The sequence below is a fragment of the Vulpes lagopus genome, chromosome 11 (genome assembly GCF_018345385.1).
Source record: "Vulpes lagopus strain Blue_001 chromosome 11, ASM1834538v1, whole genome shotgun sequence".
Lineage (NCBI taxonomy): Eukaryota > Metazoa > Chordata > Mammalia > Carnivora > Canidae > Vulpes > Vulpes lagopus.
In genome coordinates, this window is record NC_054834.1 from 4,655,445 (window position 1) to 4,669,833 (window position 14,389).

The following is a 14,389-nucleotide window of genomic DNA, read 5'->3' on the forward strand; positions in this document are numbered from 1 at the left end:
TAGTAAAATGGAAATGAGGCCAATACCACAGCAGTCAGGTTATGGTTAACAGAAACTACCTAAAGTATCTCAAGGACTGGACCCTAACATTAAAAATTTCTTACATGATTATTGGAAAACTGAAAAAAAATCAATAAGTCAACGTTAAAGTAACGTGGAGATTCATAACCTCAAGAACCGTCTATGCCTCCAGGACTCACATTGACAGAGTGCAACAAAAAGTGAACAGGTACAGGACTGTGGGTAATGGAGTTTTCAACATACCAGCACCAGGATCCAAAGCACAGAATACAAAAGATGGCCTCAAAATTGAGAGACTCTAGATAAATCAGAAGCACAACTCCTCCTCCTAGGGTTGGTGAGAGAATAAAATGCGCTAATATACACACAGCTTTGTAGTCAAGCCCGGCAGGGACTGAAAACTCAGTAAGTACGGACTCCTTTTATTATTACCTAATTAATTTAAATTAACCAAAGAAGAATTACACTCTAACAGCCTAGACAACATGGTGCAGGAGCTCAGGCAGTCTTTTGAGTTTCATTTTGATTACCTTTTCTCCTGTAAGAATATGCTTTCATTTAAAGTTTTTTTGTTTGTTTCTTTTGTCTTGTTTTGACAAAGCCATCTTTTTTTTTTTTTAATTTTTTTTCTTTCTTCATTTTTTTTTTAAATAGGCTTTTCTCACACTCTCTGCTTTCTTTCTACAAGTGTGCTTATGACTCTGGAATAGTATTTTAAAGACAATAGACATGCCCATTATTTATATTTGCTGTAAAGTATTAACTGTGTAGAAAAAAGTCTGGAAGTGAGTACAAAATCCTGATGCTAGAGGCAGATATGAGGGCTGGAAAGGGATGTTGTACAGACCAAAGCAGCACAAGTCGCTTATATATTGCCGAGTTCTAATCAGATAATGGCTTAATTTGATTTATTTTTATAAAAATCCCTTGGACATCTGTTTCCAGACTGATTGGATGAGGAAGCCAAGAGAAGAATCAGGGTGAAGATTTAGGAGGCTATTGAAGTAATCTAGGTGAGAAATGGCTGTGGCCCAGACTAAGGTGATGTAGGCGCAGCTTGACGGAAGAGCAAGATTCGAGGTATATCTTTGAGAAAGAAATGACACATAATAAATAATAATTGCTTCCAAAAAGAAAGAAAATTAATTCGTTTGTACCTCAAACTTACAGTTTGCTTTCTTATTTATACTAAAAGTCCCATTTTCTGCATAGAGATCCTAGTTTTATTTACCACTCTACCAAAATAGAAACAAAAAAAAAAATAATTTGATTTTAGAAATAATGCCACACAATATACGTTACTTCTTATTTTTACATATTATCAAGTATTTACAAACCGTGCTGCTGCGCTATTAATAGTTTAGCTGCATATAGTTTAGATAACATTCATCAGAAAATCTTGCAGCTTGGTTGGTTGGGACTTTGATTGAAATGAAAGAAGTATAAGGATGTGGTACCAATTTATTTTTAAGTGTTCTGGAAGACTAGCGTGAATTAGAGATGAATTCTGAATCTTTCATTTAGATCACACTGCAGCATATAGTTTAGATATAAAATCACCAATTTAAACTCATTTCAGTGCATTTCCATTTTGATAAATTTAAGAGGAAAAACATATCTTAGAGACAGTTAATAACTAAGATACTTAGACCTTGAAATACATTGAGAAGAAATGTTTGTTTCAGGGTAGCACATAATACTACAGAGGCCTGGAATTCCTTGAAATGTAACATCCACAAGCAAGGTGAGCAACAGAAATATTTAAAGACTAACATTGGAAGACACTGTGCAGATCCTACTCGGATAATAAAGAACTGATTTTAACTTCTGTGTGTTAGAAGCAAAACAGAAGTGTGCCAAGGTAGCTGGAAATCTAATTCTTGGTCATTTTATAATCAGTCTATAAATTAGAAAAATGGTGTGCTAGATGGCCTCTGGCTACTATCTGGCCGCACTGTTGCTACAGCTTCTAACCAGCAGAGAAGAAAGTTTAGCTCGTTTGAAAAAGACTGAAGGTCAGTCAGGGATCTATTCTGACATTTTTGTAAACAAAGACGGGAGGTGCACATCTGAGTTTGTACCACATCTGAGTTCTAGAAAATAAACAGAGATGAAAGGACATAGCAATCAGTAATAGTCCTTTTAAGACCTAGGGTATTAGTTTATCTGAAGAATCTGTCATTCCACAGGACGTTAACCATACTTCACTGTTGAGTGCTGAGGTAGAGAGAGACAACTGACTCAAATCAATCCATTACATTCAATAATGAATATATTATATTTTTTTACCTCACTATTTAGGAACAATTGATACGATGGCTTTAAGATTTCCGCTTAGAGAAAAAGGTAAAGCAAGTTGCTTTACCTCATAATGGAAACCAATGTAGCTTGGTTGGTTAGTTTACTTCCAAAAACAGTAAACTAAGTGATCCAGTCTTTCAAATGGGATTTCAAATGAGTTTAGAAAGACTGTGCAAAGTGTCACAGAAGATAGTCTATTGGACAATAGACAGGGCTGTTATTTAGGCAACTCTGCCCCCATGAAATTCCAATTTCAGGTGCAGTTGCTGAGAAGTGTATCGACACTGGACAATTTCATGGAAGTAGGAACCGCACTGGAGTTCAGGGTTTGCTCCAGAGAGATCTGCGAGTCTGCCCCATACCTGGGGCTCATAGTTAGGCCACAAATGGACCAGATGCCATGTATAGGGAAAGAGTAAGAATACCTCAATTTTTTTTGTCAATTCTTTTTCTTTTATTTTTTATTTTTATTTTTTTTTTTAATTTTATTTATTTATGATAGGCACACAGTGAGAGAGAGAGAAGCAGAGACACAGGCAGAGGGAGAAGCAGGCTCCATGCACCGGGAGCCCGACGTGGGATTCGATCCCGGGTCTCCAGGATCGCGCCCTGGGCCAAAGGCAGGTGCTAAACCGCTGCGCCACCCAGGGATCCCTATTTTTTATTTTTTAAATTCTTAACTATATTAACATGACCTGTGTTTGCCAGAGTTCCCGATCACCCATCAGAAGGAAAGGTAAACTCTTTCCGAGGTAAAACACCTTATGAAGCAAATTGTATCTAATATTTTCACAGTCATCCTGCAGCAAAAATTATATGTAACCAGAAATTGACATAGAGCAGATAATATAATATGCAAGTAAGAATAATAGAAAATAGGAACAAATTTATAGGGAATCCAGAGAAAAGCATTGTCAAGCATAGCCTTTGAATAACGTTATACTATGTTGAGGAAACCGAAGATACAATTGAGAATTTAGACAGAAATATAAGGAACAACTTAATGAAAATTGAAAAACCGTGATGTAGAATAAATGAATTAAGAACTCTGTGGACAAGGGGCTCCTGTGTGACTCAGTTGATCCAACTGTTGATTTCAACTCAGGTCCTTATCTTATAGGAAAAGGTGGTGGGGATTGAGCTCCCAGTCAGGTCTGTGCTCAACCGGGCATCTGCTTGCAGAGTTTCACCCTGTCTCTACCTCTATACCTTCCCCACTCACATACATGCATATGCTTCTTCTCATTTTCAGAAAAAAAAAATTAAAAAATAAAGTCAAGAATCAATTTCTAAACTAAATGTTCAAATTTTTAAGTTATAAATGTACTATAAAACAGGTTGTCATAATGGATTAAATATATATATATATAAACTTCTTTAAAAATGTTAAAATTTAAAGATATAAGGATAATAGGGTGAAAGAATGGAAATACCTATGTCCAAAAAATACAAACCACGTTTCCCCTCAAAAATGCTGGAAGCACCATATGAATGTGCTACAGTAATATCAAATAAGAAGATGCTAAATTTTAAGAATTATATATTATATATAGAAATGAAAATTATCATGATAATAAAGGTTCAGATGACTAGGAAGATGCAACAATTTTAAATTCTATGTGCATCTGATAATAAAATTTCACGATATAAAAAAATAACATACAAAATTAGAAAGATTGTCTAAGAAGTGTCTAATCAAATTAGGGGATTTTTACACCTCTTTCAATCCCAAGTAGTTCAATCCAATACCAATTTCAAAATTACTGAAGACTTTATACAACTTGACTTAAATACCAGACTATTTGATATTAAGGAACACTGTGCTCTGCCTCTAATATAGAGACAAGAAAATAAAGTAAATCTCAACAAATGTACAAAGATTAAAATATCACAGAGTTTGACTTTAGGCCATAGTGAGGTTCAAATAGAAAATCATTAAGAAAGATGAAGAGAAGGAGAAAGGAAAAAATAAAGTATTTCCTTTTCTTCACTGGCTTCTTTTCCACCTTATGCTCCAGAAGCCAACTGTTTTTTGTGGTTTTGTTTTTTATTTTTATTTTTCCATGAACCTATGGCTATTTTTTTTTCATTTTGACACACCTTAACAGAGCTATACAGCAGCTTCTATTGCAATTCTTACATAGTCAAATTTGTCAGTTTCTTGGAGAAATAACTGATTCTAATGAAGGACAGAAAAAAATGCAAGATAATAATAAATCCAAATTATCTTCTGAATTACTTCACAGAAATTTAAAAAAATGTACTGTGAAGATTCTAGCATGTGTCCACATATTCTGTGATATCCCTCCTCTCAAGAAAGAGCTGGACAACAGAGTAGAGAAAGTGCAAAATGCTAACTTTACAGTGAAAACCTGGAAACACCACGTTAACCACGTGGCCAAGGTTCTCATTACCGGGCACGAGGTATGTTACTTCATCTGTGTATTATTTCTACAAAAAAATAATTTTTAAAAAGATTTTACTTATTAATTTCAGAGAGAGCGAGAGAGAGAATGCACAAGCTGGGGGGAGGAGCAGAGGGAGAAGCAGGCTTCCCACTGAGCACGTATGATGCAGGGTTCCATCTGAGGACCCCAGGAAATGTAAGACCTCAGTGCAAAAGCTTGTGAAATCCAAGTGCTGTGAATAGTTTTGTCAAAGGTATTGTAACAGAGCAAACTGTGTATGTTTGATAAATACTACACAGTTATTTAATATGTGAATATTAGGGGAAAGTGGGTCAAGAGTATATAAGAACCCTCTGTACTATATTTGCACATCTTTCCTCATAAGATTACTTCAAAGTTTAAAGTTCAAAAGAAAAAATAAATAAAACACATTGAAGGGAATGTCATAAATAAGCATATAATAGTTTCAGTAGGCATCATGTGAAGGAATTGTAACTGGAGATTCTGATTAAGTTTTCTTCCTCTCACAGTCTACATTTACAAATGGAAACCCCTCCCCACACTCAAAAAAAAAAAAAACAAAAACCAGCAGAATGTGCTGAAAAAGGATCATATTTAAGTTGCATATGTGGAATTAAATATTGGGTAATTTATTTTACATGTTCCTTAACTAGTAAGAATGGTATAAATTGATATATAATATTAAATACCTTACAGTTTGATGAGAAAGCAGAAATGTGCTTGTATTTTCTAGATTATTAAAATACAAATGAAATAGTATTTCTTAACATTCCTCATTTGCAAATGTCAACATTTTATGAATGCATTTATGTGTTACATAGTGAAATAACCTATTCATCATTTAAAATGCCTATTTGTGTTACTCATATTATTTATAGATTGTTCTTACTAGGTACTCAGAAAAAAAATATTTGTAATGCCTTATATTTAGATTAATCATTGTCTTGTCTAATCTATTTTGCAGTTGAAAAATTGAATTAAATAATTTCCTTATATAGATTGTTTTCTGCAGTAAAACTCAGATTACTTTCTTAAATGTATTTGGAACAAACTCTCCATTTCTATTATGATAATATAGGAAAAAGTTCACATAAATGTTTTTTTAATTAATAAATACCCATTGTCAAAATGAAATATGTCTTTTGAGGCTTATGGAGATAAATGAATTAATTTAGCTTCCAGAAAGAGCCATTTAAAATACTACATTTCTCTTAAGTTAAAAATGATAACATAAGATTCTAAATATTATGTAAGTTAAGCACAAACCACTGTAAACCACTTTTACTCACTTACAGTATCACATTAAGAGTGTTTTCCTTAAATGATGGTTATAATGATGCTGGTAATATAATTATCCTCCATAGTGTGTATGGACTGAGGGCACATTTACATATGTAAAATATCTCTCATATTAGGGAAAACAATTTTCAAAACATAAAAGGCCTTCAAGTATATATACAGGTATATCTCATTTTATTGCACTTCATTTTTCTCCACTTCACAGACACTGTATTTTTTTTACAAATTGAAGTTTTGTGGCAAGTTTGCATCAAGAAAATCTGCTGGCACAATTCTTCCAACAGCTTTTGCTCAATTTGTGTCTCTGTGTCACATTTCGGTAATTCTCACAATATTTCAAACTTTTTCATTATTATTGTAATTGTTATGGTGATCTGCAATCAGTGATGTTTGATGTTACTATGGTAACTGTTTGGGGGCACCACAGACCATGCTTATAAAAGATGGAAAACCTGTCTTGTTAATTTTCATCATTCTACACAATATGTTGGCAAGTTGAACTACAATAAAAACACATGAAAAACAAAAGATGGAAAACCTAATTGATCAATGTCGTGTGTGTTCTGACTGCTTCAGTGACTGATCATTCCCTGTGTTTCTCCCTCCCCTTGGCTGTCCCTATCTCCTGAGACACAAAAACATTGAAATTTGACCAATTAGCAACCCTACAGTGGCCTTTTATATGTTCAAGTGAAAGAAGAGGCACAGGTCTCTCACTTTTAATCAAAAGCTAGAAATAACTAGCCTGACGAAGGCATGCCAAAGCCAAGACAAGCTGAAAGCTAACCTTCTTGCCTGAAACACTAAGCCACATCGTGAATGGAAAGGAACAATCCTTGAAGGAAATTGTAAGCGCTATTCCAGTGAACACATGAATGATAAGAAAGCAAAACAGCCTTATTGCAGATACAGTGGAAGTTTTAGTGGTCTGCTTTGAAGACTAAACCAGCCACACACTCCCTTAAGCCTAAACCTAATCCAGAGCAAGGCCCTAACTCTCTTCAATTCTATAGAGGAAAAGTGGGGAAGTTGCAGAAGAAGTCTGAATCTCACAGAGGTCAAGTCATGAGGTTTAAGGAAATAAGCTGAGTCCATAACATAGAAGTGCTGGGTGAAGAAGCTGCAGCAAGTCATCCTGAAGATCTAGCTAAATAATTAACAAAAGTCACTGAACTGAATGTCATATCTTTAATGCAGATGAAATGCCCTTCTATGGAAATAACACACTGGCCAGGACTTTCATAGCTAGAGAGAAGAAGTCAATACTGACCTTCAAAAGTTCAGAGGACAGGCTGATTCTCCCATTAAGGGCTAATGCAGCTGGTGACTTGCAGCTGAAGCCAATGATCATTTACCATTCTGAAAGTCCTAGGGCCCTTAATGTTTGTGCTAAATCTACTCTGTGTTCTATAATTGAAACAATAAAGTCTGAATGACAACACACCCATTTACAACATGGTTTTACTGACTACTTTAAGTCCACTGTTGAGACTTACTCCTTAGGGGAATCTTTATTCCTTTCAAAATATTCCTGCTCATGGACAGTGCACCTGGTCACCCAGAGCTCTGATGAAGATACACAACAGTAATGTTTTTATGCCTATTAACACAAAAACCATTCTGCATTTCACGGATTAAGGAGTAAGTTTGATTTCCAAGTCTTCTTATTTAAGAAGTACATTTCATAAGGCTTAGTGATTGCTCTATGCCTCTAGGCAAAGCCAACTGAAACCTTCTGGAAAGGATTCACCATTCTGGATGCCATTAGAACATTTGTGATTCATGGGAAGAGGGTCAAAACATCAACCTGTGCAAGAATTTGGAGGAAGCTGATTCCCACCATCATGGATGACTTTGAGGGGTTCAATACTTCATTGGAGGATATAACTATGGTGGAAATAGCAAGAGAACTAGAATTAGAAGTGGAGCCTGAATATGGGACTGATGGGCTACAATCTCATGATACAACTTGAACAGATGAGGAGTTGATTTTTATGGATGAGCAAAGAAAGTATTTCTTGAGATGGAATCCACTCCCAGTGAAGATGCTGCAAAGATTGTCAAAATGACAACAAAAGGCTTAGAACATTACCTCAACTTTCTTGATAAACCAACTGCAGGATTTGAGAGGATTGGCCCCAATTTTGAAAGTAGTTCTATTGTGGGTACAATGTTATTAAATATCATCACACACTAGAAATAAATCAAGACAGGAAGAGTCAATGAATACAGCTAACTTCATTGTCATCTTATTTTAAGATTTGTCATGGCCACCTATTCTTCAGTCTGCAACCAATCCTCTGATCGGTCAGCAGCCATCAACATCAAGGCAAGACCTTCCAACAGCAAAAAAATTGGAGCATGCTGTACACACAGAGTACATGTACATACAGAGAAAACATATTTTTCCAAAGTATGTGTACACCCAGAGAAAAATGATATTTCAGTTGCATATTGATATTTACGTTGTTTTAAGATAACCCCTAATATAAGTATTATCTTGACAATAAATTGGACCACCCACCCAATATTAAAATGTTTGATAAATTTAAAAATGTAACAGTAAGTAATTACTTGGAATGTTTTATTAGACATATTCAATTTTTTTTTTTTTAGTTTTGCATTTTGTGGAGAGCATACCATAAACACAGAACTGAATCACATAGGCCATTTTTGAAGGTTATTGTGATTGAAATTTTCCAAAAACATTTCTGTATTTGGAACATGATGCTGCCTTATACCAAGTTAGCTTCCTGATTTTTTTTTAACTGTTTTGGAGTTGATTAGTAGGAGACTTCTGTCCCTGTGATCTCAGAATTTCATACTTGGATGAACTCTTTGTTGGGGTCCTCGGCAGTAATTGTTCTTTGCCTGTCCAGGTATCATCTGTTCAGCCATAGGCATGGCCAGATAGAAGCTTCTGCATGCCCTCTGCCCTCACTCTCTTGTATTCAATTTATGAAGAGCCTTGGGGACTAGAATCTGAAGTCAGAGGGTCAACAGGCCATAATCCCCTGGAAGCCAAGGGAGAAAGTTCCTTGCCTCTTCTAGCTTGTGAGATGCCCAGAAACTTCTGGCCTCTTTTGGCTTATGTTTATACACTGAAGTCCCTGCCTTCACCTTCATGTTGCTTCTTTTCCCTGTGAGCCTACCACATGTCTCTTGTGGTGGTACTTGCCATGGATTTAGGGCTCTCCCAGATAACCTACAGCAACATCATTCTAAATTCAAAATTAAACTAAGTTATAAATTCCACACTTCACTTCTCCATCCTGAAAGCTTTCCTATTCTTTTTAAAAAGAAAACTTATTAAGATAATCTTAATGCTGTGAACACACTTAATACCCTATTTGATACCACATGATGACAAATAAACATAAATTGTTTATGAAAGCCTATAGGATATATTAATCTTTTTCCACATCATTTTCCTCCTAATAAAAATTTAGATCTAAGAAGACCACAGCTCTTAGAAGTTCCTCTTCCAACCTCTTCCACACTCATGTAATTATTAACTACATTAGAATCCTTTTGTTTTAAAGTCAGATATTTAATGTTATAAGAAAGGACAGTCAGGATGCAAACTGAAATGCGATTAAGTCATTTTAATTGAGTCAAATGACCTAGTTAATGGGAAATTTGACCTGGAACTTTCCCAGATAAAGAAATTGTTCAAGTACTTGAAATTATAGTTACAGTTTAACTCATGCTTGGAGCTCTTATTTCCTCTTTTTCCTTGGTTTCTTTTCTTTCTTTCTTTCTTTCTTTCTTTCTTTCTTTCTTTCTTTCTTTCTTTCTAGCTGTGATTAAAACATTATTCCTAATTTAAACAAGGACTAAGAGGTGAACACGAAAGCAAATCATGATTGCCCCTGTTATCTGAGGGGGCAGGCTCCACATCAGCCTCTTGGACTGAGAGGCAGATTCTGTTTCCCACTGAGCTTTCTTAGACCTATCTGTGAAGCTGTCTATAGATATTCTATTTCCAGCCTTACCTAAGTGTAAATAGTTTCCAAGGTGGCTTTAAAAAAAAAATTCCCATAAAACAACTGCTATGCAATAGAATGCACATTTCAACCCAAGTTTTTATGATCTAGTACAGTACTAGATCTAGTGTCTATGTTCTTTGTTATTTGTTATAAAAATATTTTATACTGTATTAAAATAGAACCAAATCCAGCTATACATTGTTTCTAAGAAATATGTCTTAACAAACAAAATTGAAATGTTATAATGTATTAGATAAATAATATAAGGTCAGTATAAATGTTTTAAAATGCACAGATATTTGTTTTGGAAAAACACAGAATTCAATGTTAAATGGACAATTGTTATATTTATTTATAGTACAATCAAAAATATGAATATATATCTCATCATATACAATCAAAAAGATATCTTTTTACAGACATACACATATAGAAATACATATTTATTGTATATATAAACATACATATGTATATATTTATAAGCATAAAATTTGCAAGTTTTTATGTGAGCCAGAAACCACTGGAAGTTCTAGTTTAGGAAAATATGTTGAGTTGGCTACAAATAATGTATATTTAAAATTTTGGAAAAAATAAGCATATATGTTAATGCCAAGTTTTATATCTTGCCTACTTTTCTTATAGAACTTATCACAGATATAAATTTATATTACTTCTAGTTTTATATTTTGGTAAGCTTCTTGAGAACAGATGCTATGTCTGTTTAACTCAAAATATAGTAGTATAAAAACTCTAAGGTAGAGTTCTTTCTACCCCAATCTCAGAGGTCAGGACTAACGCAATAGTCCTGACCTCTATTGTGGGAGCAAGGAGCTCCCACAATATCTAGGTGAAAGCCACTAACTGCTGTTTCTCACTAAAAGTCACTAGGACTTGTTGGGGAAATGTCTAAGTCCATATCTGGTGCAGAAAATATGAACAATAAGCTTAGATGGTCTAAGGAAGCAGGCTTCCATTGACCAACTCTGGAATAATGTGAATCCAATTAAAAACAAACAAATGAAAACTATGATACTTATTATATTTGTTAAAATAATTAATTTATAATGATCTAAAATGTGTGGATGTGCACATACCCACACACTTCATAAACATTCACATCCTTATTTTTTTTTCCCATTTGGAGGTTATTTGCTAACCACCTCATTGTTTATTTTTTTTTTTAATTAACTTTTATTGGTGTTCAATTTACCAACATACAGAAAAACACCCAGTGCTCATCCCGTCAAGTGTCCACCTCAGTGCCCGTCACCCATTCCCCTCCAACACCCGCCCTCCTCCCCTTCCACCACCCCTAGTTCGTTTCCCCGAGTTAGGAGTCTTTATGTTCTGTCTCCCTTCCTGATATTTCCCAACATTTCTTTTCCCTTATACCTCATTGTTTATGTGAATAAAGAAAAACAAATATTTATCATTTATCTTGATTTTCCTTTTCAAATTTTATATTAGACTAACCAAAATACCTGATGAGGAGATGTGGGTAACCAAGAATTGATGAAGAAATGTGTCCTCTTTGGAGTATTCCAGTTTATAAATGAAGAATAAATTAAAGAATTAGAATATTCCCATTTGCAAGATACTTGGCTGGCTCAGTTGGTAGAGCATGCAACGTTTGATCTCAGGATGATGAGTTTAATCCCAGATTGGATAATCCCCAGGTTCTTAAAAGAAATACTAATAAAGTATATCCATTTGCAACTTCCATGAAACTGATAGTCAGTTGTTAGCTGATTATACACATTAAAGAGAAACAATCAGGGGCACTTAGATGGCTCAGTTGCTTAAGTGTCCCACGCTTGATTTCTCCTCAGTTTATGATCACAGGGTTGTGAGACTGAGCCCCATGTTGGACTTGGTGCTGAGTATGGAGCCTGCTTAAGATTCTCTCTCTGTGTGTCCCACCACCCCTCCTTCTCTAAAATACAATTTAAAAATAAAGAGAAACAATCAGTCCCTGACTATTGTCAACTTTACAGAGGTAGATAATACCAAGTATGAAATATTTTTGTGAAAATACTCAATCTGATTAGCCTGCCAAATTTAATCATGAATTTATAACAATTATAGGGGACAGAGGAACACATGAAATGACACTACAGTGAGATAGTCAATAAAATTCAGACTGAGAAAAAACTACAGGACCAAAATCATCAGGTTCTTTAATAAAAAATTTGAAAAGGAAAAGGAGATTAACACATAAATGAAAAGATGAAAAGTATATCAACCATTTCAGTATATAAGCCTTATTTTGATAGGTTCTTGATTCAAAGAAGTTGTAAAAACAAATAGGAGACAGAAACTTGATCACAATGTAATGATACTAAGCATTTGTTAATTTTTTAAATGGGATGCAGATATTTTAGTTAGAATTAAAAATTGTCATATTTTGATATGTATTTTGAAATATTTACTGATAAAAATATGATATTTTCTTAGAAATAATCCAATGGAAGTGGAAAAGTTTGTAGGGACACAATTGAAAGGAGACTGTATAAGCTTTGATAATAATTATGAGCTGGGTAAACCGTAGCTTATTATATGTATACTTCTATAAGCGTTTGATACTGTTCTTAAAAAAATAAGTTTTAGAAAATCTACCTAGAATCTAATGAGACTTTTGAAATAACTTGAGTGAAGAATCTGACTATAGTTTTACATTATTTAACTGAGTTGTTGTACTTCAACAGTTCACAATTAGACAATATTTTTGGTGAATCATATTTTTCAAGTATTTTCAAATTATTCACATTAATCTCCAAAAAAGCATAACTCTTTATTTTTCCACTATCATTTAACAACTTAATTAAATTATATCATAAAAAGTACAAATGGCACAATAGTTTTGGGAATAAATACAGATGATTTTCAGGAAGTAAACAGATCATTTACTAAAAAAGTATGTGGTAAATTTACAAACTGTCTTGCAGGTCATTACTTGCTGGACAGTAGTCAGGATAATTTCCAGGAAAAATAACAATACTCTGGTAAATTAATTAGGCATCAGTTACTAGTATTTCTTGTTCCTGAATATATCCACAAAACCACCTGGAATCCTTCCTTCAGCAATAAGAACTTACATGTAAATGTAGGGGGTTTTGATGCCTCAAGAGTCCAGTTAAGTTCATTTTCAATTCTTCCCCTTCTTTTCATCGATTAAAAAAAGCAATAAATGGCCAACTCTAATATTTGGATTCCACATCCATTGGAGTTGCATTTGATTCCTGTCTTCCCCCCTGGAACATAATTGACAGATTCTCAGCTAATCAATTATGAGAAAATTCATTACCTTTTTTTTGTCCAGCAATTCATATGAAATAAATTAGGGATAAGGTTTATTTGTAAAAACAAACAAACAAACAAAACAAAACAAGAAACAAACTACCACCATCAATTACAGCAACAACAAATACACTTAAAGGGCAGAAACTTCACAATGATTTTTCCAAGGTAATAAAGTTCTATAAGACCAAGAAGTAGTTTTACATACTGGAGGTACAGCATTAGACCTACCCACCCCGATCAACCCCCTCTCCAAACCAGACCTTACAAGAGAAAACATTTACTCTACTATTCATAGTGGTTTCATTCTGATGTTGCCCACTGAGCAAATAGCCAGCTGGCAAAATGCATGTGTCAGTATGTGATGAGGTCAGCATTTTTAGATTGGTGCCAGGAGAGAGCAGTTTGAATTCTGTCAAAAGATGAAGTAGAAGAACCCATATCTTCTCCCCCACCCTATGCAGTAAGCATTACAGATGTATTTTATTTTTTCCTGGTACTAATTGTTAGGAGGCACCTGCTTCAGAATCCATGACTTCAAAAGAGACTCTATAGAAAAATTTGGAGGCTTCACTTTTGGATTTCCTACAAAAAGTAATATGATTGTTTTAAGTCATCATGAGTAGATTATTTTGCTACTTGCAGTTACTTGCATTTGTATCAATTTCTGTACAATTTGAATTCCTGGAGGCAAAATAAAATAAAATTATAGGACAATAATATTTTGTAAATATAAAGAGCTACTAAAAATAATTAGCTTAAATATGAAACTAGTTGGTTATATATTTATTGGATAAAGTGTTATAGAACACAAATTTCATAAATTTAGTTTTTATAAACTTGGTTATTAGAGCATGATATGTCATATCTTATGAAATTATATATATTTGAAATAAAAAACATGTCATTAAAAATTAATTCTGGGAAGATGGATTTGTAAAGTGAGGATATATTCATCATTTTTACTCTACACATGCATTGTTGATTATTTTAATTGAAGATGAATTGTTAATGTGATTTTAAAAATAAAATAGGAAGAGCTTAGAATCATTC